This window comes from Anas acuta, chromosome 5 (genome assembly GCF_963932015.1).
Source record: "Anas acuta chromosome 5, bAnaAcu1.1, whole genome shotgun sequence".
Lineage (NCBI taxonomy): Eukaryota > Metazoa > Chordata > Aves > Anseriformes > Anatidae > Anas > Anas acuta.
The window spans coordinates 28,145,788-28,170,437 of NC_088983.1; the positions used below are offsets into that span (position 1 = coordinate 28,145,788).

Sequence of the window (24,650 nt, forward strand, 5' to 3'; positions counted from 1 at the left end):
CCACGAATCAGTGCTGAAGGAGGCTGCAGTTAGTAGCAGAATGTTGTCTTCCTAAACTATATGAGTAAAGCGTGGGGATGAGGTCTTCAGAAAGACATCTGCTTTTTTCAGTTATATGAGAGAAGATACAGAGGGAGGCTGGAAGATGTAGAGGATCAGAAGCAGGGGCTCTTCTGTGGTGTCTGATCAGTGCAAGTCTAGGCTTCAGGCTGAGCCTCACTGGGAGATCTGTGGGCAAAGCACTTTGGGAGGCTGTTGTAGGGGAGACCTAAGTGACTGTTGGCACAAGAGCCTGCAGGAGAAATTGGGGAATAACAGGAGACATGAGAAAACTAGGGTGTGTATCTTAATACATTACAGCTAGGAACTAAGTGCTAGGAGGATACTATTGAGGCACCTGACTGTATCTGCCTGAGGAAGTGGTGCTGGAGCTGGGCTCATCAGCCCCAGGGTAAATTGAGCTGTCTCATTCCCCACGCTTAGAGGCAAACTTGGCAGCCAGGCAGGAAGGGTGAGAATTGCAGCAGCTCTACAAGTTCTGGAAAACAAGTGACCTGGGAGAAGGGAAACTTCTAAGCGTCTGAAAGCGTATGGGACTGCTGATTCTCTTCCATGAGACCAATCCAAATCTTCTTGGTTTGTAAGCTCTACTTGACCTGCCCAAAAAAAGGGGTGGGGAGGCAACCGACCCAAATCCACAGTGCTTCAAGTGGCCATGTAATAACACATCCCAAGTGAGTTCACCATGGGATTGCAGAGGACTTAATAATGTAGAATTGCTCACAGTGCTTGAGTGACTCACTGCCTTTGCTATACCTGTATGTCAAATATACCTATGTCGAGTAGGAGAGATGTACCACCAAAAAACTCCAATAAATTCTGTTTCTTTGAAATATCCCTGCTATTAGTGAGAGAAGCATGGCCTAGCTTGTGCTCTGCAGTGATCTCAGCCTGCTCCACAGGGCTGCAGTAGGACATGCAGGCAGATGAGCCTCCTTCAAGCCAGCTGTAAGCCTTACTGAGCCATGGGTGGCTTGAGATAGCTCTTCTCAGCAGGAGCTAGGCAGATGATTTGGGGTAGGAGCAAGCCAGGTAAGGTGGATTTCTCACTTTTTCCCACTAGCCAGAGTACAGGAGATGCTGCATTTATTGATCCTGGGCATTGAGGAGGACACCACCGAGCTGTCCCATGCCTCACCCATATCACCACCGTCCAGCCTCTTCCCTCGAGGGGCTGCCATGCCGCTGCATTGTCTGTGCTTGTTGGACCTTGACTTCAGTAGGGACGTATTTGTACAGCCCAGTGCAATCTAACATCCTAAATTCCTTACCTTCCCCTCTGCCTCCTAAGTCCCTTTACCTGTATTTTTTTGGTACGTAGCAGCAGCTAATTCATTAGTATTGTTATTAGAAGCCTTGCACCGGTGACATTAGTGCAAGTCTTGTTGAAGGCTCAGGGCATTACATACACACACACCGAGGCAGAGCTGCTCTGATCTACAAGCTCTTGGCTGGGGAAGCAAATCACTCTCATATGGAGTACTTTATTTTTACAGCTCAGCTCAGACTCAGCCCTGTCAGCTTGCCTTTTTCCAGTGAACTCTTTGGATGCTCAGCTGAATTAAATTGTCACAGCTGACTCCAGGTTCTTCATTTTCACTAATTACCCAAATTAGCAATTTCCCTCTGACGTCAACATGGGTGTTTCCTGAGGAGTGACTAAATGAGACCCTCAGGAGTTGGCCTCTCATGTGTTTTAGGAGGTGTTTTTTTTGTTGCTGTTTGTTTGTTGTTTTTTCTTTTTTTTCCCTCTTGCTTTGATGAGGGTGTGAGAGAGGGTTTGATAGAAAACTTTCTAGCCTGGCTCTCTTTGGTTACTTTTTCCATGAAAGGTAACAGATGCTCATTGTGACGTGAATGTAATTTCAATATCTGCAGAGGAGAAACGATGACCGGAGCCATCCGAGCTTAAAGGTTAGTTTATTTCAAATGATTTTGACGTCAATAGGCGACGATATATATAGCAAAATATTTTTCCTCCTTACCGCAGGGCCTTTAAAAGGATATCTTTGTTGTGTTAGTTGCCATAGCAGTGACTAGTGTGGATATATATACATATGTGGATGTATATATACAAGGAGGGATTCCCCAACCCCGGGGTTGATTGTGTTGGCTTCTCAGTGCTTCTGTGGTTGTATTTCCTCTTCCTTCCCTGGCTCCACGCGCTCCAAGGTGCTCCGAGGCACTAAGATGGCTTGTGAAGAATTCCCCAGTGGGGAAAATGAATATTTTCGGTCAACCATCTCGAAGCGTGGGCCTTATGGCATTTGGCAGGGCTGGGTTATTTGGCAGTTATCTATGAAAGCAGGTAGTGAAGCCAGGGCAGGGCTCCCCAATGCTCCCCAGTGCCTGGGTCGTTTGTGTGCAGAGCAGATGACAGAGACTGGCGAGGCGACGTGGCTCCATAAATAAATTAAAGGCCATTAGTAAATGTGCTGTTTACTATTTAGATCGCTTCACATGTGCCCGGCTTGTGCTGAAAGGCCTCTGACATATTTAGCTCATCCTCACCTTAGAATAGATTTTATCTCTGTGCTCGTGTTTCAAAACTGCTCCTCCCTTTCAGCAACCTACTAACATACTCCAGAGATCTTCCTGTCGGAGCTCTCTCTCATCTTCCTTCCTTGCCTTTTCCCTCACTGTCTGTCCTGGGCTCTGTTAACAGGGGGGCTTTGATCTACACCTGAAATGGCCCCTGAGCACGGCCCTTCAGGAGTCAAATGCTCGCAGAGGGCTTCTTGGTCTCCTAGCCAAGCTGTCATCTCAAGCCGAGCCCTCTTCTATCCTCACACTGTACCGTAGATGCTATTCTTGCTCTGGCCCCGAAATACTTAATAACACACCGAGCGGTATGATTACATCCATGCTGTGCTCTGTCTCTCTGCTGTCTGTAGCACTCCGTTTGGCTGCCCTTCTGCATGCTGGTTCCAGGTAAAGCACCTGGCAAAGCACAGCCTGTACAAGGGATGGGGAGATGTTCTGCGTGTGCTTTGTTCCCACCTTGTTTTGTAGTGCTGTGCACACAGGAGACCCATCCTGTCCAGAGACATGGTGTAGAAAAGTTTCTTGTCTCGGGGAGTTATTCCTCCTGGCTATTATCTGCTGCCTGGGTGCAGAGCTCCCTGGTCCACCAGGTACCACCCATGCATGGGCTGATGGTGCCTGCTCTGTTCCACAATTGCAAGCAGGAGCCTGGCTGGCTGTACGAACAGGACCTGGGGAAAGCAGGGCAAGGGGAATAGAGCAGTCTGCACACAACTGCCCTTTCCTTCTTATGCTTCCCCAGCTTCACCCAGGTCTCTCTGCCTTCACTCAGCTTGCTGAGGGAGGAAGCTGTGGTGCTCTGGACAGCTCAGTGGGTGGTTTTGGTGTAGAGGTGAAGCTGTCTGGTCCTTTGCTATCTGAATACCATTTGCTTCATAAATATTAACAAACCACAGGGCAGTCCTGGATGTGATGTGGGTGTAGGCTCCCACCTTGCTGCTCCTCATTAAGAGGGAAGGGTTGCTGCTATCTGAGAATACACCGGAGCACATCTTCAGCACTGCTTGCACATCTCATGTCAAACTGGACCTGACTGGGTGCTGGTGAAGGAAGAGCATGTTTACACCATGCTGCCCCGGAGAGCAATGGCTGGGAACCTGGACAAGCCAGCTATGTTGTGTTTAAACTCTTGCTTCCCTACAGTAGTGTGTTTTTTGTTTGTTTTTGTTTTCCCGATATTGGGCCCTTTTCACTTTACCTATGCTTCTGTATTAATGCAGCCAGCTGAAATTCAGCTTTTTCTCTTTTTCACCCATGTTTGTTACCAAGTAAGATGCTGGAATGAGAACTTGGCTGGCCATTGTGTTGATGACAAATGAAAGAGAAGCAAACACAGCTTGCTTGTCTGCAGCTACAGTGGTTCGGCGGGGCTGGCAGTAGTAAAGACATGTTATTTGTTGATAAAACACACAACGCCAAACTCTGAGAAGGAGCTGAGATAGCATCTCAGTGTGATTGTCTGCCTGTCCCGCCTGCACCTTCAGAAATCCCAGCTTGTTGTGCTGGCTTAACCTGCAGGAGCTGAAACTGGGCACAGATTCTGGTACTTAGACTGGGATGGGTGCTCTGCAAGTGGCTGTGAGCACTTGGAAGGGAGTGAGGAGCAAATAATGGCATGCCACTTACAGAGGTGATGTGCATGTGCTTGGTCTGCCTAGTATGCATGTGCCCTGGTGTTAGATAATCTTTATTTATGTAATGTATGCATGTATATCTATGTAAATGCATGGAAGTGCCATTTAAAAGAGTGAAGGCAGAGTGTCCCGGTGCAGTTGGTGCTCCCTGAGTTTGTCCCAACTCCATGCAGGCTCATCTCTCCAGCATTATACCGCTTTTGTTTCCCCCTTGTCTGACTCCTCTGCTGAGGCTGCAGACTCTGTGCTTCACGTGTCTGCCTTTGCATTGCCTGTCCCCATTAAACCATGCTTCCCCAGACTGTAGTCCCTTCGGGGCAGGATGTTGGGGTGTTTCTGCTGGGTGATGGGGCCAGGTTGTCCCCTGCAGCACACGTATGTCCCAGGAAGGGATGGCAGAGAGCTGGTCCCAGCTGGGCATGCACATGAACAAGGAGGAAGCAGTGTGAGCCCGCTCAATGGTGAAGCTATGAGACTGTGAATGACCCCGAGGGGTGTTGGATGGGGAATGAGAGTAACAGTGACAAAATGAGGATGTCCCCAGGTGTGGGGTGAATGCAGGGACCTGCTGAGAAGGGGGTGAGGATCCTCCATGGAGAAAATGTCTGAGCTCGTGTCTCTGCCCTGCTGCTCGTGAAAACAAAGGGAGCTGCTCTAACAAAGCTGCGTGGGAAGGGGTGCTGGAAAGCAGCGTGTATCAAATTCTCATAATTACGGTGGTAGCTAGCATAGTAAGAGACAGACCTTGGACCATAAAGCTGGCAGCATCAAGAGCCGCGAGGCGCGGGACGGCGAGGAACGTGGAGCTGCGGCGGGGAGACGTGACTTTCCGAGGTTACACGGTGGGGCAGCAGGGTAGCCAAGAACAGTGGCCCGACTCCCAGGCCACTATCTTAGCAACATGACCACACTCAGCTCGGTAACAGGAGCCACGCTGAGCCTTTGCCAAGAGCCAGCTTGGCTCTGCTCTGAATGGTCACCATTTTTGAGGTTTTGGGGGGGAAAAAATACCAGTTGAACAGTAAATAAACCCATTCTTTTCTAGCTTTACACAGAAGCAGAGGTACTAAAAGCACTAATGTTGGGAAACCAAAAGTATTGTTGGCTTTCTTCGTTGCCCCAAACCTAGCAGGAGGCAGAAAATCTTCGTCTTGGCTGGTATCTTCCAAGAGAAATGTTCCTTCTGAAGCTGCTGCCTTTGTTTTTGAAGGATCCCAGGTGCTGGGTGCTCCTCCAAGATTTCTTGAGGTTTACTCACTACAGACACCATGGTGGGGAAGCAGAACCGTAACAAACCTGGCTTCTCACCTGTGTAGAAGGTTGCTTTGGTAAGTCAAAGCCCTGCACTAAGTAGTCTTCATCTCATCCACTCATGCTTTTGAATTTAGTCTCTTAATTTACTGATCATACACAGCAATGACCTCTACCTTGACAATAAAGCAACTGACCCCCAGTTACTTTCTACATGGCAATAAATAGATTGATGCAGAGTTTATGGATATTAGGGACACTGGTCCAGGCTCAGAACAGCAGAGCCCGTTTAATTTCAAGAGCTGGATCTCCACAAAATGTTCACAGCAAAGCCCCAAACTAGGTGCAATAAACCTAACACCAGCCAAGTTTGCAAACCTGGGCTGAATTGCAGGAAAGCCCTGGGCCAGGTTTTGAAGAAGCCCAGGGCCAGGTTTCCAGTTAGCTTGAAGTCACTTTTTTTTTTTTTTTTTTTTTTTTTTTTTAAAAAAAAAAAAGGGGGGGGGGGGTGGCTCCTGATCAGATTTTGATCTTCCTACAGGCTATGCTTCAAGTGATTCCCACCAGCCAGGATTTGGGTTTGCCACTGCCAGATCTCAAACCTGCTGGGGGCTGCATGGTGGCGATGTCCGGAGGCAAGTTTCAACCATGCCTGCGCCCTGGTCCACATAGGGCTGGTGCCCCAGGAACGTGCTTGCAGCCCAGGCAGACAGCTTCCCCTATAGCTCGCAGCGGTTTCATTTTCATTGGGTTTCAGCACTTGGCCTTTTGGGCTGAATTTCACGCCAAGTTTTCCAATCCAAGAGGCCCGCAGGCCTTGTGGACATGCAAAACCACCAATGTAACGAAAATTGGTTTAAAATTGATTTAGTTTGAAGAAAAAAAAAATCCAAGCCACCATGTGGAAACATTTAGAAGAGTCAGTTACCAAGTTTAGCTAAATGGAAGTAAATGCATTTAAATGTGTCCGTATAGAGCACTGGCGCTGGAGAAAGTAAATCTATTTACCATGAGTTTTAATTAAACCAGTTGAGCTCTTGTTTTAATAACCAGTGGTGAGTAAAAATTGCCAAAACACTGACATCTCTGCTTAGACTCCCAGCAATGCACACTCTCCCAGTCACCTTTATAAACTTTCCTGGACACATAATTTTTCTTTAGGGCATTGGTGTTTAGGTCCAAAGCCTTGAGACACTTATTAAAATGCCTAAATACTGCTGATTTCTAAGAGGATCTAATACCTTTGAGGATCTTGGCTTGCAGGTCTCATTCCTATTAACCTGAGGGGAGGTTTCTACCCTTCTTGGTCAGCTGAACAATTTTGACAGAGCTGTGGAATCCTAAATGACTGAAGCCCGGTAGCAATTTATGGTATTTTTGGGGAATCAAAGCTACAGAGTAGCTGGAATCCCAAACTTTTCAGTTTCCCCACAGTGAAGAGGATTTTGTGCCATGCTGTCACTGGCATCGTGGGCTCTTGGAAACTATGTCCATGTGCACCCGCTTGGGGCTGAGTCACATTTAGTGATGCGAGACCTGTTCAAGTCAAAGCACCCCATTGGGTTGAGCGAAGGCCCTGAATTTGGCCTGTTTCAGTGTAGTCTGGGTGATTTCCAGCTGAATAAACAGCACTTGCAGTCCCACAAGGGTCCAGGTAGCTCCATCCTTACAGCAGCACGGAGGAGACTTGTAGCTGATGTTGCTAAGCCCTCGTTGCAGAAATTAGCAGTATCAGGTCTTTGTCCTGCAGTTGTTTTGTTCTGGTTTTGTTGTTGTTTATTTTGTTTATTTCTGTTTTTTTTTTTTTTTTTTTTTTCTTTGGCACAGTGCTAGTATCCCCTTGTAAGCCTGCTGTGTGTGCCTGGAGCCTCTGCTCCCCGTCTTCCCCTTTCCCATCCGCTGCTCTGTGCAGCCACACGCACAGACACGGCAGCCTCAGAAGTGACGTGATCAAAAGGTTTCAGATGGGCTCTGTGTGTTATGAAATGATTCGAGGCTAAAAGCCCAAAGGGGGAACTCCATCATGAATTCCCCATGTATAACTAATTTGGGAAAAGGGATTAAAGCGGGACAGAGCCTCTCTCTTTTTCTCCCCCTCCTCCATGGCCCCTTTCAGAAAATTAGGGGGCCCCTCTCCAAGGAGAAACTGTTGAAAATTGCACACTGCTTTCCCTTCCCCTTCCTCCTGAACATAGCCAGAACAGCAATATACATTTCTGAGGTTTGGCAGCAGCATCTGAAAGCGTGTTTTTTTGCCAGAGAAGGACTGGCTGATGGGGGCCGAAGTGCATGTGGGCTTGGGGGACGCTCAGGGCAGGGAAGGCACGGCACCTGTACCCTCTCCTCCAGCCCCTGCTAGTAGGGATGGTATTCTCACTGTTTCCCCAAGGGTGCCCGATTATTGAGTTCATCTTCGTTCCCTGGGCTGTATCGTCGGCTGCTGGAACGAGACCCATCGGCTGTGATTTGTGCCTGAACTTCGGTTTCATAACAAATGCGGAGACGGTTGTTCTTGCGACAGACCTCTCTTGGATTGAACAAAGCCATGTACGGCCCATGTGCGGTCCATACAGCCGAGAAATACGATGTTAGCTCAGCGAGTCTGGAGCTAGCAACAATCCTGGTTTATGTTAAACTTCTCCCTGCTAGCATGTCGGGGCTTTTCTCCTCCCTGTTTCTGTCCGCCCCGTCTGCCGTGGCACCAACCCCATTTGCTTGCGAAGAGAAGGACTGCTGCGGTTCTTGTTGCTGCGACGTCGAGGCTAGTATCTTGTGCTCTAGTAGTAATACATGTTTTTTACTTGAAGTCTAGTGATGTAAGTCTCCTCTTACAACACAGAGAAAGAATTTTCCATTTCATTTCAGAATTTTCATGGAAAAATTGAAAAGGTTTTTGGGGAAAAAGTGTTTTGCCCAATGAACTTGAAACCCAGAGTATTTTCACGGCTCTGACGCTGAAAAGTTTTTCCTGCATATTGTCCTCTGCTCCTTTTTTTTCCTTTAAAAGATAAAGGGAGAGTGAAAATGAAAAAAAAAAAAAAAGAGGTATTCCTTCTTTTACAAAGATTGCAAAATGTCAACCCATTAATGAAGTTTCGTTTTGAGCATTTTGCTGAAGTTAAAAACAAAAGGGATGTTTTATTAGAAACTTCTATTAAACAAAAATCCAGACTAGTTCCTGTTACTGAAAGTGTGTTTATGGGCCCAAACCTGTCTTTTTGGTCCATTTTTGAACAGCATCTAGGACGTGGAGGCTCCAGGGCATGCCTCAAGCCTCTGGGTGCTGCAGCAATGTGGATAACGTGCTTCAATGTTTGCTTATAGATATTTCCTTATTGCCTCTCACCATAATGAAGGGCATAAATACAGGCATTTAGCTTGCCACCTTCCCTGGCCTGGGATGCAAGGAGGCATTCATGTTGCCCTGTGGCTAGACTGCTCAACTTCTTCCGCAAGCCTGTGGCAGCAGGGTAGATGGAGCTATTCCCACTGCTCCTGAAGTTCGAGCCCCCATCAGAGGAGCTGCAGCCATCAGCGTGGGAGAGGAGAGAGGGGCTGCTGTTGTTCGTGTTTGTGCATGGCTGGGTTCCACTTTGGCAGACGGGAGAGACTGCAGTCTGAAAGCCGTGGGCTGATAAGTGGCTTTTGAGAGATAAGATATGAAAGACTCTGTAATTCTGGACGAGAGTGTTGAGTAGTTTATATGTGTAAGTCCAGATGTTCAGTAAAAGGAGCTGTTCCAGCCCTTCAGCTGCGTACGTCTGCCTGCACGTGTATGGTCTGGTGTGCTCGTGACCCTGGGCGAATGATGGTCCCCAGGAGCAGCGGGCAGGGCACTGGGACTCAGGGGAGCCACGGGGCTAATATTCAGCTGTAGTCTCTTCTATTCTTCACTGACTCCCTCCTCAGTAATGAGAAAGGCAGAAAATACCTCTCTGCTTACATCCGATGGAGCTAAGGTAAAAGTAGTCACTGCAAGGCAAAGAGAAGGATTGTCCCTGCCTCTAGTGTCAGGCTCCGGGAACACAGTTCGTCCTGGGATTTGGGGATGTAACTTGCTTATCGGTGAAGCTGCTCAAGTATACCTATTCCAGAAAGTGCTTTTCTTGCAAAAAGCAGGCTTCTGTCCAGAACAGCTGCACCAGTTAACTGTTCTTAAATGTGAATCATAGCTGAACGAGGGCAGCGTTTAACTAGAAGTGTATCTTATCAGCAGCCTGTGGCTCAAGCATGCAGTCACAGGGTAAGTGCTGTTTTAGGAAGAGGCAGACTCAGGGCCAGGTTCCAGGCATCTGTCAATTGAGGGTAGCTTCCCTAAAATGGATGTAGCTATATTGATTTAAATAGGATTTAGCCCTGGATGCTCTGCAAGTATGTGAACTATCAATGTCCAGAATTTTTCCAAGCAGGCACATCATTTTTTATTGTGAGCAAGATCACTGAAGACAGGCAAAGAGATACACAGTTGGATTTTTTTTTCCTCTGGTCTCCGTGAGTTTTAGGTGGATGAGTTGGTTCATCAAACATGAGCTCACTTAGTTGATTTTTGAATAGAAACAGGTGAGCATCTGTACTTAGTGTGGGTGTTTCAGTACCAACTTTTCATGATCTGTCTGTTTGTGTCCCTAGAGATGAAATGTGTGTGGGACCCTTTGTTTTGGTCATTAAGCATCACTGAGTTTCTCAGGTGTGCCCAGGGGAGGTTATTTTAGGCCTGAGGAGCCCAAGTGAGGTGGTGGGGACCCACCTGCAGGGTGGGATGTGTTCCTGGAATGCCCTTCAGAGCCTCACGTGCCATGTGCTTGTGCCCTCCTCATTGGGAGGATGGTGACCCTGGCAGAGGGGTGAAGCTTGTGGTGGTCTCGTCCTCAAACCGGGGCAGTTTGTGTGCTGGAGATGTGTGTGTTGTGCAGTGGCAAATATTTGCCAGTGGGAAAGGCCCATGAGAGACAAAAAAGGCATGGTGGGCTTGTGCTGTCACAGTGTAGGAAAGAGATTTGGCTGGGAAGAGCTCATAGGCTAAGGAGGAGCAATAAACACAGGGCAGAAGAAAGACTTGCATAACTGAAGGACTCTGTGTTGCTGGCCACCACTGTGTGTGTCTACGCACATGGGTTCAGAGAGGAGCAAGCTCAGCAGCTTAGAAAGCCAAGGAAAGCTGGAAAAGGGGCATGTGGCTGGTGTGAAGAAGGCCAAAACTGGACAGAAACTGAGGTGGAAAGGTGGAGGGAGTTGAGCCAGCCAGTGCTTAGTCCAGCTGGAGCTGCAGAAGCCCTCTGTCCCTCCAAGCTGGTGTCTCTGGCAGGTTCTTTGCTAGGGCCTTCACCAGGCCCACGTGGCCAGGAGGCCTAGATGTGGGAAAAGGGCATTGGGAGCTCTGGGCTCCACACAGCCCTGACCATCTAATATTGTTCCAATCCAACCTCCACGTGCAACGAGGAAAAGTCCTTAGGCACAGAAGCAGCATGGCTGTTGGTGGCATGACCAGCACAAGGTGCTGCTTCGGTACGTCCTAGGTATGCCTATCTTCCCAAATCCTCCTGTCCCACTGGGGCTTTCAGACATCACCAGCTGCTCCTGCTGGACACAGTTGCAGAGCAACACGAGCACAGTGCTCTTCTGTTCCACATTACAGCCCAGGATCCGCCTCTGTTGCCATTAACACGCATTCCTAGCTCTGATTCACAGTGGCATCTCTCTCTGCTTCTTATTCATTACCCAAACATCTTGGCTAGCAGGGGCCTGTTAGTGGCTTTGGCCATTTGGAACAAACGGCGGAATCTTATGGTAAACCCAGAGACACTTTATGGAGGTGTAATATCTTGGTTTTGGTTTCCATCACATTTTTATAGTGCAGAGGCCAAAAACACATCAAAGAAGCAAGTCTGGCAGTGAGCACCAACCCCAAATTCATTACACTCCAATTAGGCTGTTAAGAGGAGATAAAAGAAGCAGCAAAACTGTATGTCCTCCTCAACTACTGTTTGCTGAGGTTCCTTCTCTCTTTTGTGGTGTGGGTCCCCAGGCATCTCAGTCCACCAGCACCAGCGGTGTTGTGTGCCTGGGGACAGCTGAGGCATCCTTCTCATTAAAGCTATGATTGGATCAAAGAGCTCTGGCTGGCCCAAGTGCAAGAACAAAGGGGTTTTTTTTGTGCATCTCCCTTTGTTACTGGCCACTTTTTCACCATTTCACTTCATTGTCCTCCTGTGTGTGGTTCGTAAGGGATTGAGCCGCAAACGTGTTTCTCAGATGTAGGTTCCCTGCTGTGAAGAGTGAAGGCCCATACCTTAGGGAGATGATGGGCTTAGGGGCAATGGGTCCAGCCTCTGCAGCACTCTTTGCTCGGGGGTCTCTGTGGCCCTTCCTTGGTCAGGTTCACTCCTGTGGAAACAGGAACAGAGCTACAATTGCTAGGCAATAGGTATCAAGAAAGGAATTCAGCAGCTTGGTTGTGACTTGAATATTTGAGGGATACAACACTGCATTTCCCTGACCCCTCTCAGTGGCTTGTTAAAATGGCAAATGTTGAATTTTGTGCCATTACATCCCATGCTGCTGAGTGCAGAGGCTAGCAGGAGCAATGAGGCACCCACGTAGCAAAAGCATCCATAGTGGAAACTGATGTTGCAGTTAGCTACTAGTACCAGTAGTTCTAAATAAGTTAATCTTTTCTATATTTACCAACATTTTGTTTGTGGTCTAGATGCCTAAATAATTGTTTAGTCTTGTAGAGAGAACCAAAACAATTTTCCAAACCAACAAACAAGAATCGTATCTTTTAAATGACATTGGATTTGGTTGTTTTTTTAAAGTGGAGGCATATCGAAACATGTAAACTCCCTATAGTCAGTCAGAAAAATGGGGATTTCCTTCCCTGATTCATTCCCAAACAGCTTCAGGAGTGATTCCTTCCGCTTAGAATACCTGATAAAACCTGCAGAAAATCCTTGACAGCTTTATGGATAACACAGGGTCTATCCTCAAGTGGATCTAGCTTTGACGGATAAAGAACACTTCTGCTAGTTGATATGTGCTAGGAGTGCCCTTTCATGGAAAGCTGACAATTTTAGGACAGGGTGCTATGTGGTGCCATCTGGGAAGCCCAGAACTTGGGTAGGATGGGCAGGGAGTTCATGAGTGGCCCTCAAGAAGGTGCTGCATGTAGATGGTACATCCAGATAAGCTCTGTCCTAGCTGGTGGATGGGGTCTGTGCCTGAGCCCCCTGTCCAGGCATGCACCATCTCTTCTCCTCCACGCGACCTCGTGATCATGGGATGGAAACCTGGGCACATGGGCTGGATCTCCTCCAGCCGTGTTCTGTCCCCCATGTCTGTGGTCACCGTGACTTCAGGATGCATCACAGCACGAGCCTGCCATGGCATTCAGCTGCAGCCTTGAAACAGCCAGCTCTGAGTCAAGGGACAGCCTGTTCTTTCTGAGCACTGCATGACAAAAGAGGCAAAGACTCAGCGCATGAATGAAACGTGTTGGGTAACAGTTTCTGTAAGGGCTGGGACCACTCACAGTTTGTCACATCTTATTAAACAAAGAAAATAAGTGATCTGTCTCTCTTTCTCATCCCCTAGCTGTAACCATGATGGCTAGAGCTGCCTTTGCCTAATTTTTCTCCATCAAGATAGTGCTGCCTTTGGGTTGGCATGTGAGCATATCTGAAAGTGTATAGACTGTCCTGTCCTCCCAAGGCATTTACTTGGTCTCACCCATGCTAACGTGTTTTCATCAATCTTAGGGAATTCTCTTTCTTTCCTAGTAAATACTGATGTCTTCTGTCCTCATGGCTGGAAGTGACAGCCAGAGAGACTGCACTCCTGCCTGCGGACCTGCACGGTTCTTTCTTCTGTGTGGCTGTAGGTTTGTAGAGGAACCTGGGTCAGCTCCTGGTCACCAAGGAGATGGAAAACCCCGACCCTGCTACCCCACCCCTCCCTGACCCCAGATAGCAGAGAGCAATCAATGTCTCGGGGGGTGAGCCAGCATCAAGAGGCCCCTCTCAGCTTTTTGCCGGGGAGGAAACGGCTGCGGGCGGGAAGCCTCAAAGGGATCCTTCAGCACAGCCCGAAAAGAGTTTCCCAAGCTGTTATGTTTACGCTCGCCGCAAAGCCACGGGGGAGGACAACCTTTCAGATGCTTTTGATTCAGCACGCTCTGGCACAAACCACGCTCCCTTCATCTGTTTTTTTGCAGGGGAGTGTTGGGCTTGGATGCTTCTACCCAGCATGTAGAGCCTGCCACAGCACTGCACATGCGGGACTGACCTCTGCGGCAGTGCCAAGGCTGGGGAAGGGCACACCAGAGCCCCTGTCCCACTCCCTGAGGAAGGAACAGGGTACAAAATGGACTGAATGCTTGCTTGGCAAAGGACAGCACTAATTTGCTTGAGGTAAGACAAATATCTCAGGTAGGACAGGAGCAGGCGCCAACTCATTTGTTCCTGATTCCAGGTTCAGTTATGTGAACTAGGAGGAAAGGGAGAAAACTTACCACTCCTCCTTGTCTGTGTCTAGCTGCTGGGATGCAGTCCTGGATCCTGTATTGGATTGGGATCCAAACGCACAGCACTCCTCCCTCGTGTCCTCATCATCGTTGTTGTGCAGGGGAAGGAAAGCTGGTGTGAAAGGACACCACAACATGCACCCTCACATGGTGTGGGGCATGTCCCCATCACACAGTTGCTGTCTGGATCTCCAAATGCCTGCAGGATAGCCCCATCCATGATACAGTTTTCCCTCCTCCCCCCTTTACAGTTCTTAACTTTGAAGGTTTCAACTTCTTTTTCTGTTTTTTAAAAGCTTGTCTCCCTCAAGGGTCCCCCCCTGCTGCACACACGCAAATGATCAATAAAAAGACTTCCAGAAGAAATTTGGTTTTGGCTGGAAATTGCATTCAAAAGCTTTCCCCGTGGAGGAAGACAAAAAGATTCCTACGGAAGGTTTTTAACTCTTCTGCCAGTAACTGTGGTTCTTTGGACCCGCTTGAGTGACCCAGCAGCTGGCAGTGCAGCTTCCCGTACTCCCTGCTTAATCTGTGTCACCATTTTCCAGCTAACAGGCATCCAGCGCTCCAAGAAAGTGTTGTCAGCTGGGTTAAAGCAATGTCAGGAACTAAGAACAACCCCTTATTGGTAAAGCATTTCGAAATCAGTGCCTCATATGGTGATAGTCAGAAACGTCTTGATGGTCCCTGGATGTGGCACCTCTTCCACCGCACGTTTCTTGAAGTAGCCATAGCCGTAGCTGGGGTGAGAGCTACCGGGTCATCTCCTGCTGTGCCAACAACAGCCAGAGTTCTAGCCTCAGCAATGCACTTATCAAGCAGGTGGAAGCCTTGTTTCTTCCCATTTGTAATGTCTATGCTAGAATATTTTATTAATGAAGTCACTGATGTTTATTACCTACTAAATTATCTCCCTCTCCAACAATCTCTGAGGGTTATTACCACAAAGACTTGCACAACAGATGTTAAAAGCCATCAGTTTAAATCAACATATACTTTTATTAAAAACAAAACCGAATGTTTTTTTTCTAATCCCTGCATTCCAGTTGCTAAAGCTGAGATAATCTTCTGGAGAAGCTAATGGATATTGTTAATAGCTGGATTGAATTTATAAAGAGCTAGGAGAGAACAAACAGGAGAGCGGAGACAACCTTCAGCAGCAGCAACGATGGCAATCCATGGTGTTTCACAAGCAGGACTTTCTTTGTGCCAGCTGTTTCATCCAGTCACAATGATGCACAAGATGAAGGTGGATATTTGGAGTCATTCCTCACGTTTCCTTTCCCAGATTTAAAGGGTTTAGTGACTGTAATGTTGTGAGTGTATGTTTGTTGTCTCAGCTATTTCTCATTCCTTGTCATTCACTACAGAATCCTGGACAGGCTATTGTTTGTGGTCAATCTATTGCAATGCGATACTTCTGTGAAGGTGACTAAAGATCTGACATCTCCAGCCTAAGCTTCCTTTTTTTCCTCACGTGCTTACAAATGGAGCTAAGTCTAAGAATGCGTAGTCTAGGCTCCAGTCTCCCTGAAGGGAGACTCATGGCTGAGGACGAAGGATTTGGTTAACTACATGAGTGACATGGGGAGCAAATGAAAAGGTTTGAATCATGATTGCATTGAGTATGCCTTGTGGTCATTAATGAGCCCTAAGAAAGTAGCAATACCTTACCAAATTGAAATGATCTTACTAACCACCAGTCATATATAATCCGTGCTGATGTGCATATCGTTGGACTTGTTATCAATTTCCACAAAACCTCAGCTTTCAGCTCAGAGTTACTTGTATATCAGACTTTGCTAGAACATGCCCTGTGAGTTGACAGGTCTCCAGCTGATCTAAACTCAGAAACCAATTCTAGCATGAGAACTTCAGTGGAAAAATGTGTAATAAAACACCTCTTGCAACATTTCATCAGGTACTAGAGAAGGACTTTCTCCAAGAGACTATTTTCCTGATTTTTTTTTTTCCTTACTTCACTTTGGGTAATTTTGTTTTAAGACCTGCCGTGAGTCATGTCCATCGTAGTGGATTAGGAATGGTGCCTTTGGCGTGTTTCAGAGTACTTGGTTTGGAAATAACAACGTTATGGTTTCTGCAAACAGTGTAAACTGAAGATGTGCAGAGCGCTCGTTCCTAGAGCTTCAGAGCGCCTCAAGGGATGGAAGGGCCAGCAGACGTGTCTCCCAGATTTCAACACGGGGAGGAGGCCATCTGCAACAAAGGTGCTCATCCCACTGCTGCCCCAGCATCCATCCGTAACTTTCTCCCTCTCTGGCTGCCCACTGTTTGCACTAGGCCTCCAGCCCACCTCTAAAGGACCTCCTTGTGTGCCTTCACCTTCCTTAGATGAAGTAATAGCCAGGCGCCCCTGGCTTCCTCTCCTTTTTTTCCATTCCTTAGCAGCGCAGAGCCTGATGTCACTCTCTCACAGATATGCAGGAGGTTCTCGCTGGGATTTTCCTCCCCGGGATAAATGCATAGTGTTTACTGTCTGTAGCTTTTCCGGTGGTCTCCCAGCCTCCAGCGAGGGGAGTCACGAGGTCTTTCCCCCCCGCCTCACGGTCTGTGGTATCTGTTGTTTTCCGAGTGCTGGAATCTCTGTCCCCGTTACGTAGCCCCAAACCTGACCTTGTCGGAGACCACACACGGGTGTCTCTGGATGAGAGGGGAATGTATGGAATGTTTTTCAATGAGCAGTTTATGAAATTCCTTTGCTATATGTTTCGGAAATTCTTTAAGTTAAAGAGCACAAACATTTCTCCAAGGAAACTGGAGTTTGTAGCAGCTCGAATGCAGGCACTTGTTTTGAAAAACATTCTTTACTAAGAGCAGGGAAAGAGCAGGGGGGTGGAAAAGATAAAAAGAGGAGGAGATGTAAACAAGGAAGCCTAATTCCTAGCTCCATATACTCGCAGGCAGGGATAGTGGCACAGTGGGGCTGGGTGCCTCCATGGCCTAGCAGTAGCCTGCATCCTCTCCCAAGGCTTACTAGCCAGCAAACACGATGGAGAGCTGAACTGCCCCTGTGTGTGCCGTGGGGTGCAAGGGCTGAGCCCCACAGGGCCTCATCCTGACCCACTGAAACAGGGACACAGGGAAAGATAGGAAACAGAGCGGCCAACGCTGGTTGTGGAGCTGCCCAAGATGGGCAAAAGGGAACACTGAGGGCACAAGGATGTCTTAAATCCAAAGACCTCTCCTGAAGAGAAAACAGGGCTCCGGGGTTTCTGAGAATACTTTATGTGTTTCCATGTTGAAAATAACGAGATCAGGTGTTGAAACAAAGCTTGGCAAAGGGCACTGAAGGACATCTCCCGGTTCTCTCTTGCATGCCAGTGCAGTGTGGTGAGGAGGAGAGGGAGGGCTTCGGCTGGGCCCTTTGGAGAGGGGAAATCAGCCCAGCTCTGCCTGGGTGTGTGCTCCAAGCGCTGAGCTATTGTACGATAAAGTGGCACCACCTCTTCCTCTGTTTGTGTTTTTGGAAGAAAACGGACATGTTGCATATCTGAAGGGCCCTGGTTTTGGTGGGCATGCACCAGGGGAGCCTGGGAAGGGCCAGCGTGGGGTGAAGACAGAGGTGGGCATGGAGCTGCCTGTCAGGGCTGAGGTGCTCTGGGGTGTGCTCCAAAGCAGAATTATTAATTTTGAAAACTTGGTGGTTTCCAGGGACTGAGGACCTTTGTCTGGGACTTGCATACCTCAGTCCCACTTTAAGTGCCTAGGTCCCTTTTTGGATCTGGGCCTAATCTGTTAATTCAAACCCAGCTTGCATGCGTCAGAACTGTAAGCCAATATAGAGTTGGCAGGAAACGGCTTTCCTATCCTGTGAACATTTTCAACAATTTTTTTTTTTTAACCGAACCTGGGTTTTAAACTTGGGCCAACAGCCAAAATTTCAAAAATTTCTGCAAAATGAAAACCCAGGTTTTGATTTTTTTTTTTTCCTCTAGCATCAGCTAAAACATTTGATTTTGATATTGACTCCTTCTTTATATTTTACTCTTTTACTGCCAGTGGTTTAATTTTAAAAACAAAAGTGGAATTTAAAACTGGGGGGAGTTGGTTGAAATATGTCCCCCATCAAAAGTCTTGGGTTTGATGGATTGGCATATTCTGATCTGAAAAGCATTTCATCAGAAACAACCGTGTACCGATTAGCTGCAGCTGTTGGCATCTGATGGCAGTGGTCTGCATTAAATAAGTATGTCAGTGTAATGGGACAGATGAAAAACACAACAGCTGGCACACACAGGCTATCTCACCAGAGTCACCACCTCATAGGCACAGGAGATGATTTTTCTTATTAGGCATGGTTCCTTATCTCCCACTAGAGGAACATGTGCAGTGACTTGTAGTATCAGTGTATGAATCATGGCGACGGAGAAGGTTTGGATCTAGGACCTTTCACCACTGCAGACCATTTGAACAATAGATCCATAACAGTATCTTTTAACAAATTGCTTGAAGAAGTCCTCGTTCTTTGAAGTTAATGGAAAAAATGGTCTTTGACTTCAGTATGGCCAGGACTTCTTCCATCATAGTTAATCTTGAATTTGAATTTTATTTTTTGCGCCTTCTTTTATGTTGCCCTTTATGCTTGGCGCTAGTTCTTCCCTCCTTGGTTCTGCTCCAAAGACCATTGGAATCAATTGAAGTCATTCCATCAGCCTCAGTGGGCTTTGGAGCAAATCCCTTGCACACTAAACAATCTCTATCTCATCTTTCAAGTACTTCCTGCAAAATATACTTCTTTCACAAAGCTTTTAAGCACGGCAGATCCCGTGTAACGTTTGTAGTGCTTTGTGATAGACTTTTGGATAGTAAATTGTACGTGGGTCGATTAAAGGATAAACAAGATTCACTGATCAGGTTGGGTCCACGTTTGCTCTGTAAGAACATGCAAGAAAATACATTGTTTATTAATACTGAGGACATGTAGAAAAATGTGATGAATTCTATTTAGAAACAGGTCTTGTGTCATAACTCTTTTACTGTCATGTAATATTCTCAAAGTGCTTTGTAGTATCTTTCCACATAGTTATGAGACAGTTCTGGAAATAAGATATGGAATTATAACAAAAATAAGCGTGTGTGATGGTGATGTGTCTCTTGAATATTTTCTTGATTCCAGATGCTAATAAATAAAGCATATCACGCAATTTAAAAAATGCTGTGGGCAGAGAAAACCCAAGAGAAGTCAGATCCGTATTCCAACATCATACCAGGTGTCATCTTTCCTTGGCGGATAGCGATTGCCGTTGGCTGGCCATATGGCAGCTCTCACCTGCCCCTGTATGACACTCACACAAGCTGTACAAACAGACCCGTTTGGGCTGTCCCGAGAGAGTTTTCCATTGCCCCATTTCTGTTCTGCTTGTTTTCTCTTGTCTTGGCCTTTATCCGTGCTTCATTTCAGATGTGTTATCTGTGCCCTCTTTGTTCCCTCTCTTGCTTTCTGTCCTTCCCCTCTCCATGATGAACACCAGTACTACAGTAACAATTCCAGACTCAGAAATGCCTTTTTGGTAGCACAGATGATATACAAGTGCAAAATAATAGACAACACTTTCCCTGAAAAGATCAGAAACAGGGAGAAGACACATCAGATACACAAAGGTACTTGTTTGTGGATGAATAGCCAAACCCACTAAAACCTTTTTTCTTATCACAAGAGCTAAATTGCATCATCCTGCTTCCTTCTCGGTCCCCCTGTTTTACTGTTACCTAAGTGGTAGCTCACTTTACTGTGCTGGGTAGAAATAGGAATTTAATGGATCCTTACCTCCAGGGTCAGCACCTTGCACCTTCATAGTGTGTTGGGCACATCTGACAGTCCTGCTGATAGCTGGTGGTCTGATCAGGTGAACCATAGCTGCTTGGATGGGCAGCAGGACAGCCTTCAGGAGCTTGAAAGAGCAGATAGGTTTGGGCTAATTTTTCTTTCATACAAGATTATGGGGATCTGTTGAAGAGAAGGAGGCCATGGGAAAGCACGGAGAGAGGTATTTTTTAGACTAAGAAGTGAAACCATTAGGAGGACGTGTAGGAACGGGTGTATGCTGCGAAGATGGTGGTGAGCCTGACCAAATGTACAGAAGTAATGGAAGGGGCAGAGAACATGCTGACAGTGTCTGGAACCATGGTGAGATTAAGTTCCAAGAACAAAGCAGAACATCCTGGAGTTATTGAAATGAAATATTGCAACTGATCTAACTAGAATTTGCTGGCTTGCAAAATGTTTGGAGATTTAGCACATCTCTCTTCTCCACTGAAAAAAACATCAGAGACTGAAAAAGAAAAACTCCACTGCTATCAGAGCATAACATTGTGTTTAAGGTGACAGAAATCTTTGCTGTCACCCAGTTCCTACCATGTCAAGCCTGTGGACATTTCAAGAGCATGAAGTGAATCGAAAGGCTCTGTTCAGACTTGCCTCTCCTCCCCAGCCTAATCTGCTTTCAGATCCAGACTGCTGTATCCTGAGTATGACTTAAGTCACTGCAGTTGGTTTTGTTGCTTTTCTTTTTTTTCTTTTTCTCTGTACAGTGAAGTTGTGAAGCTGGTGAGCAGTGACTCCGATCTTTTCCAAACAAACCAAAAAAAAAAAAAAAAAGAGTGAGCAAAACAGGACCCTCAGACTATCTAAGAGTAGTGAACACAACTTCACTTTGAAGCCATCTGTCAAACAGCTGGCTTCAGAAGAAAAATTTACCAGGCAAGAGTGTGGAGGAACTCAGGGTGTTTTTGTTTTTTCGATTTTTTTTCTTTTTTTTCTCTCTTTCATCTGGCTAGGATTAAGTATTTTGTTTTTCTCTTCCACATGCATCAACATGCCACCATGGGACTTTATTACTTCATACACAGATGATCAAAAATATGAATAATAATAATACCAGTGCACAAGTGGAGCCTTAGCTGGGTTGATGTAGAAACTGCTCAGGGCTGAAGCAGAGGTGCGAGGAGCACAGCACTGACGCCCAGGCGGGGGGGGGAAGTCAGATGCTTTCCGTTCAATGGGTAAATGTAAAATTATGGATCGTTCCAGAGGTGTGAGGGTAAATTTAGAGAAGACTTAAAGAATAGGGAAGGGAAATTTCACTAGCTAATTCAAGGTTGACTTATTAAAAAATCATGGGAATCGGGGCTGGAAAAGAAAACATGTTGTATTAAGTCATCTTATCCGGTCCCTGCAACCCTGCAACCAACCAGTGTAGGCTTCCTCCCATGGGTTTTCCAAGCAGGTTTAACCCTTAGAGAATAATGACTGACCATTGTTGAAGTACTAAATCAAGTTGGCTTGTGGTTGTTTTACTCCACCCCCACACCCTTCTTTTTCCCACCAGAAAAGGCATCTTTTCCTCTTTCTAAGCCACATCTCCTCTGTCCTTCACACCCTACTAAGAGCCCCTAGACAAATATTCTCTTCTGACTTGAAAAGCAGGTCAAAAATGGCAGTATCGGGAAGGGCAGAGATTTAGGAGGAAACTTCAAAGATGGGTGGTCAGAGAAGTTGTTAATCCCTTGGAAGAAAGGTTTCTTTCTTTTCCTGCTCTAAAAAAAAAAATCCTCCTTCCTGCCCCCCTACCTGCTTTTGCAAACGCTTAGCAAAGATGATGATTTACCAGTTGTTATCTAACTTGGAGCTGTCGGTTTCCTGAGGACAAAGGCCCAGTGCACAATATGACAACAAGGTCTTACATTTAACCGCAAAATCCCTTGACGCTGCAGCGTTCCAGCACAGCAGGCTGGAAAATGTGTTGCAGCTCCATATAAATTGGGGGGGAAAAAAAAAATAAAAAAAAAAGGAGGAGAAATGTAATGAATTAAATATGGAAATGAATAATACACTCAAGTACAATCTCCTCTGTGTCGTCTTGGTATTCAATTCCATTTATTTCATGTTGTCCCCGCATGATCGACTTGCAGGGTCACACAGATTTATGTGTAGTGAATGTGGAACTGTTTTGTAGAGATTATCTGGAAGAAAGCTGGAGGCTCAGCCATGGCAGAAGAGAATAGGAAGGGCTTGGGAAGCGTAAGAAACAGCAGAAAAGCAAAGGAAAGGATACCAAACTGCCATTTTTTGGCTGGGGCAATCGTAAGAGCACCCCAATTGCCATCAAAATCAGTGCCCTTAGATTTTGCCAGACTTAGTTCAGACAAAGGACAGTTGTCATCTGAGCTGCTTCTTCAGACAAACAGTATTTAACTGTTTATGAGGTATCTTATATCCCGAATCGAAGTTTGGCAACTCCAGGAGGGTTTTTCAGGACAGCGTGGAGCTCTTGTGGTGCAGAAGCCTTTAAGTCTAGTAACGGAGCTGTCCATCCTTACCCTGTGTGAATGGCTCTTACTGCTTTGATATAAAGATGTGCAGGTTCTTGTTTGTTTGTTTGTTTGTTTTTTCTCTTTTCCTGATACTCCTCTATTTCTGATTTAGACTTCTTTTTCTTTGATCCCTTGGTAAGAATGAACTATGGTGAGCCTCTCTGTTTTTCTCCTCTGGTATACAGATAGATTGCAGAATTTTTCTTAGGAGCTGCTACAAAGTGAATGTTTCATGATGTATATTGATTCAAGAGCAGGTTACCTTAAGATGATGACTTACCGTGCATCAGCTGCTCTGGAGTGACTGTCCAGGCATGTGCTCTGAAACCTTAGCAGTCCTGCATTATTGTATCTGTCAAAGTGCTAAAATGTCCATTTGCACCTGACAAACTCGAAATGGCTTGTGATTTTGTTATATTTCTGATGTTAAACTATAGACACAGCTAGGAAATCTTATTCTCCTTCAAAGTAGTTCATTCATCTGACATCTGCTTAAAGTCTCTGACATCAGCTTAAAGAATCTTTTTATGTCTCTGGCTAAAAGACTGGAAAGTTTGTTAAGACATCTTTTCCATACAAAACTGCCTATATTTAAAAGTATCAAGTCATGTTTTGACTAAACTCAGTTAAAAGCTTTCACTCATTGCATAGCAAGACTTATTATTTCTCACAAGATCATTTTTGTGGCTTGTCTTTGAACTCTAAGACATCCATAAGCTGCCTGAATTGGAGATGCCAAGGCTGAAGATACAATTCTTCTAATGATTTTAATAGTGGCTGACCCAGAGACAAAACCAATTTCCTGTTTCTACTCAATAATTCAATTTTTTATACACCTGAGGATAGTATTAGTCATCAAAACACTGCTCCGAGATCTCATGATGAGTTGGGCTGTTTTGATGTTCTTTATGCCCTTTGCAAGATATGCTTTCCAAGCAAGATGTTTACACCTGGAATGTAGGTCCTTGCCTACAGCCCTTCAAACTCCAGCCAGATTTTCCCCCAGTGGTGCTACCTTTTCTTCCCTGAGGAAGCCTAAGCCAGCCAGGCTCTTAGTTTAGGTGCCTCTTTTAGGGGAAAGAGATGGGTAGGGTGGGATCTCAGCCTTTATTGCCAGGTGCGATACATTTCACTTACCTTCAGTGCAATGCACATGTTGGATTGTGATAATTCAAGTGGGTAATTCATGTATCTCCCTAATGCAGCCTGTCCTTTTTGTCCCTTACTGTTTTAATAATCTATACATCATCTGCAAATCCCACTATCACAGATTTTGTATTCTCTAAATGTTGCTGAAATTCTAAGCTTTATTAGACTATCAAGTAGTTTACCAAAGCATCTTGTGAATAATGAGTCCCATTTATTATAATGCCTCCTCATTAATAGCTACATTATTTGTAGCTGAGATCTGTCACTGAAATAAATTTTGTTTAGTCTAATACACGCCTTACTATTTCCACACAGTGCAAAGTATTTGTTTCTTAACTAAGATCTCATGGGATATCAAATTATATGACTTGGAGAAAAACAAATATACTCTGCTGGTGCCGTCACCTTTATCAGATAGACCTTTGTCCAAACAAAGGTAGCAATCTGCGCTTCTCCTGAGTACCAGAGTGGTTTCACATCTCTATAGGTCTATTTCTAAGAGACATTAAGTTTACTGGCAACCAGGATTTAGGAAAAGTCCCATCACAAATCTGTGGAGCTCAGACTTACTGCCTTTACTCCCATCAAGAGATGTTGGCATTCATTTCCCGTTGTTATTGGCGAACAACTCTGTAGTTGTCCATATCTTGCATTTCAAAGAATGCGACCCTTTCTTTGAGGAGGTATTAGATTTCTTTGAAATCAAAGACTATTCCTCTCTCATGGTCTTGAAAACTTCAGTCCACACTTTAGATGCTTGTAAGTACAATCTGCCACATTCCCCAATTCTGGGGGATTAGGCTTATTTATTTTCAGATAGCCAATAGAGAATTGGGTTGGCAGTGGATGACCTGGAAGGGCAGCTTCCTCCCTCTAATCAGTGCTGGATGTATTTTCCCTCCTCCAGAGACATTACCGTTCTCCAACATGATGCACAGGCAATAAGGAGTTATCCATGTCTCACACCATGTGTTGTTGCTTCTGGAACCCACCTGCCCATTTTCTCTGGGTTTGCTTTCCTTGCTGTGTCACGTTTAGCTTCTCTTGCTAAGGGCCTTGGAGCAGAGACCTGTGATTTCTCTTTTTGCCTTTTTTTTCTTCCTCTTTGTAATTGTAAAGGCCTGTAAAGTCACAGACCTCCGTAGCACTGAATAAATAAC

The 24,650-nt window shown here is 45.9% G+C and overlaps 2 long non-coding RNA genes across 3 annotated transcripts in view; both read left to right on the forward strand.

Annotated features, from left to right (window-relative positions):
- The window catches only part of LOC137857215 (uncharacterized), a 183,194-nt gene that overhangs the window by 85,455 nt on the left and 73,089 nt on the right, over positions 1-24,650 (forward strand). The gene's annotated exons all lie outside the window — the stretch shown is intronic.
- LOC137857216 (uncharacterized) lies at positions 1,715-15,924 on the forward strand. Its single transcript, XR_011097013.1, has 2 exons — positions 1,715-1,974; positions 13,265-15,924. It is a non-coding gene; the product is annotated as an uncharacterized lncRNA (long non-coding RNA).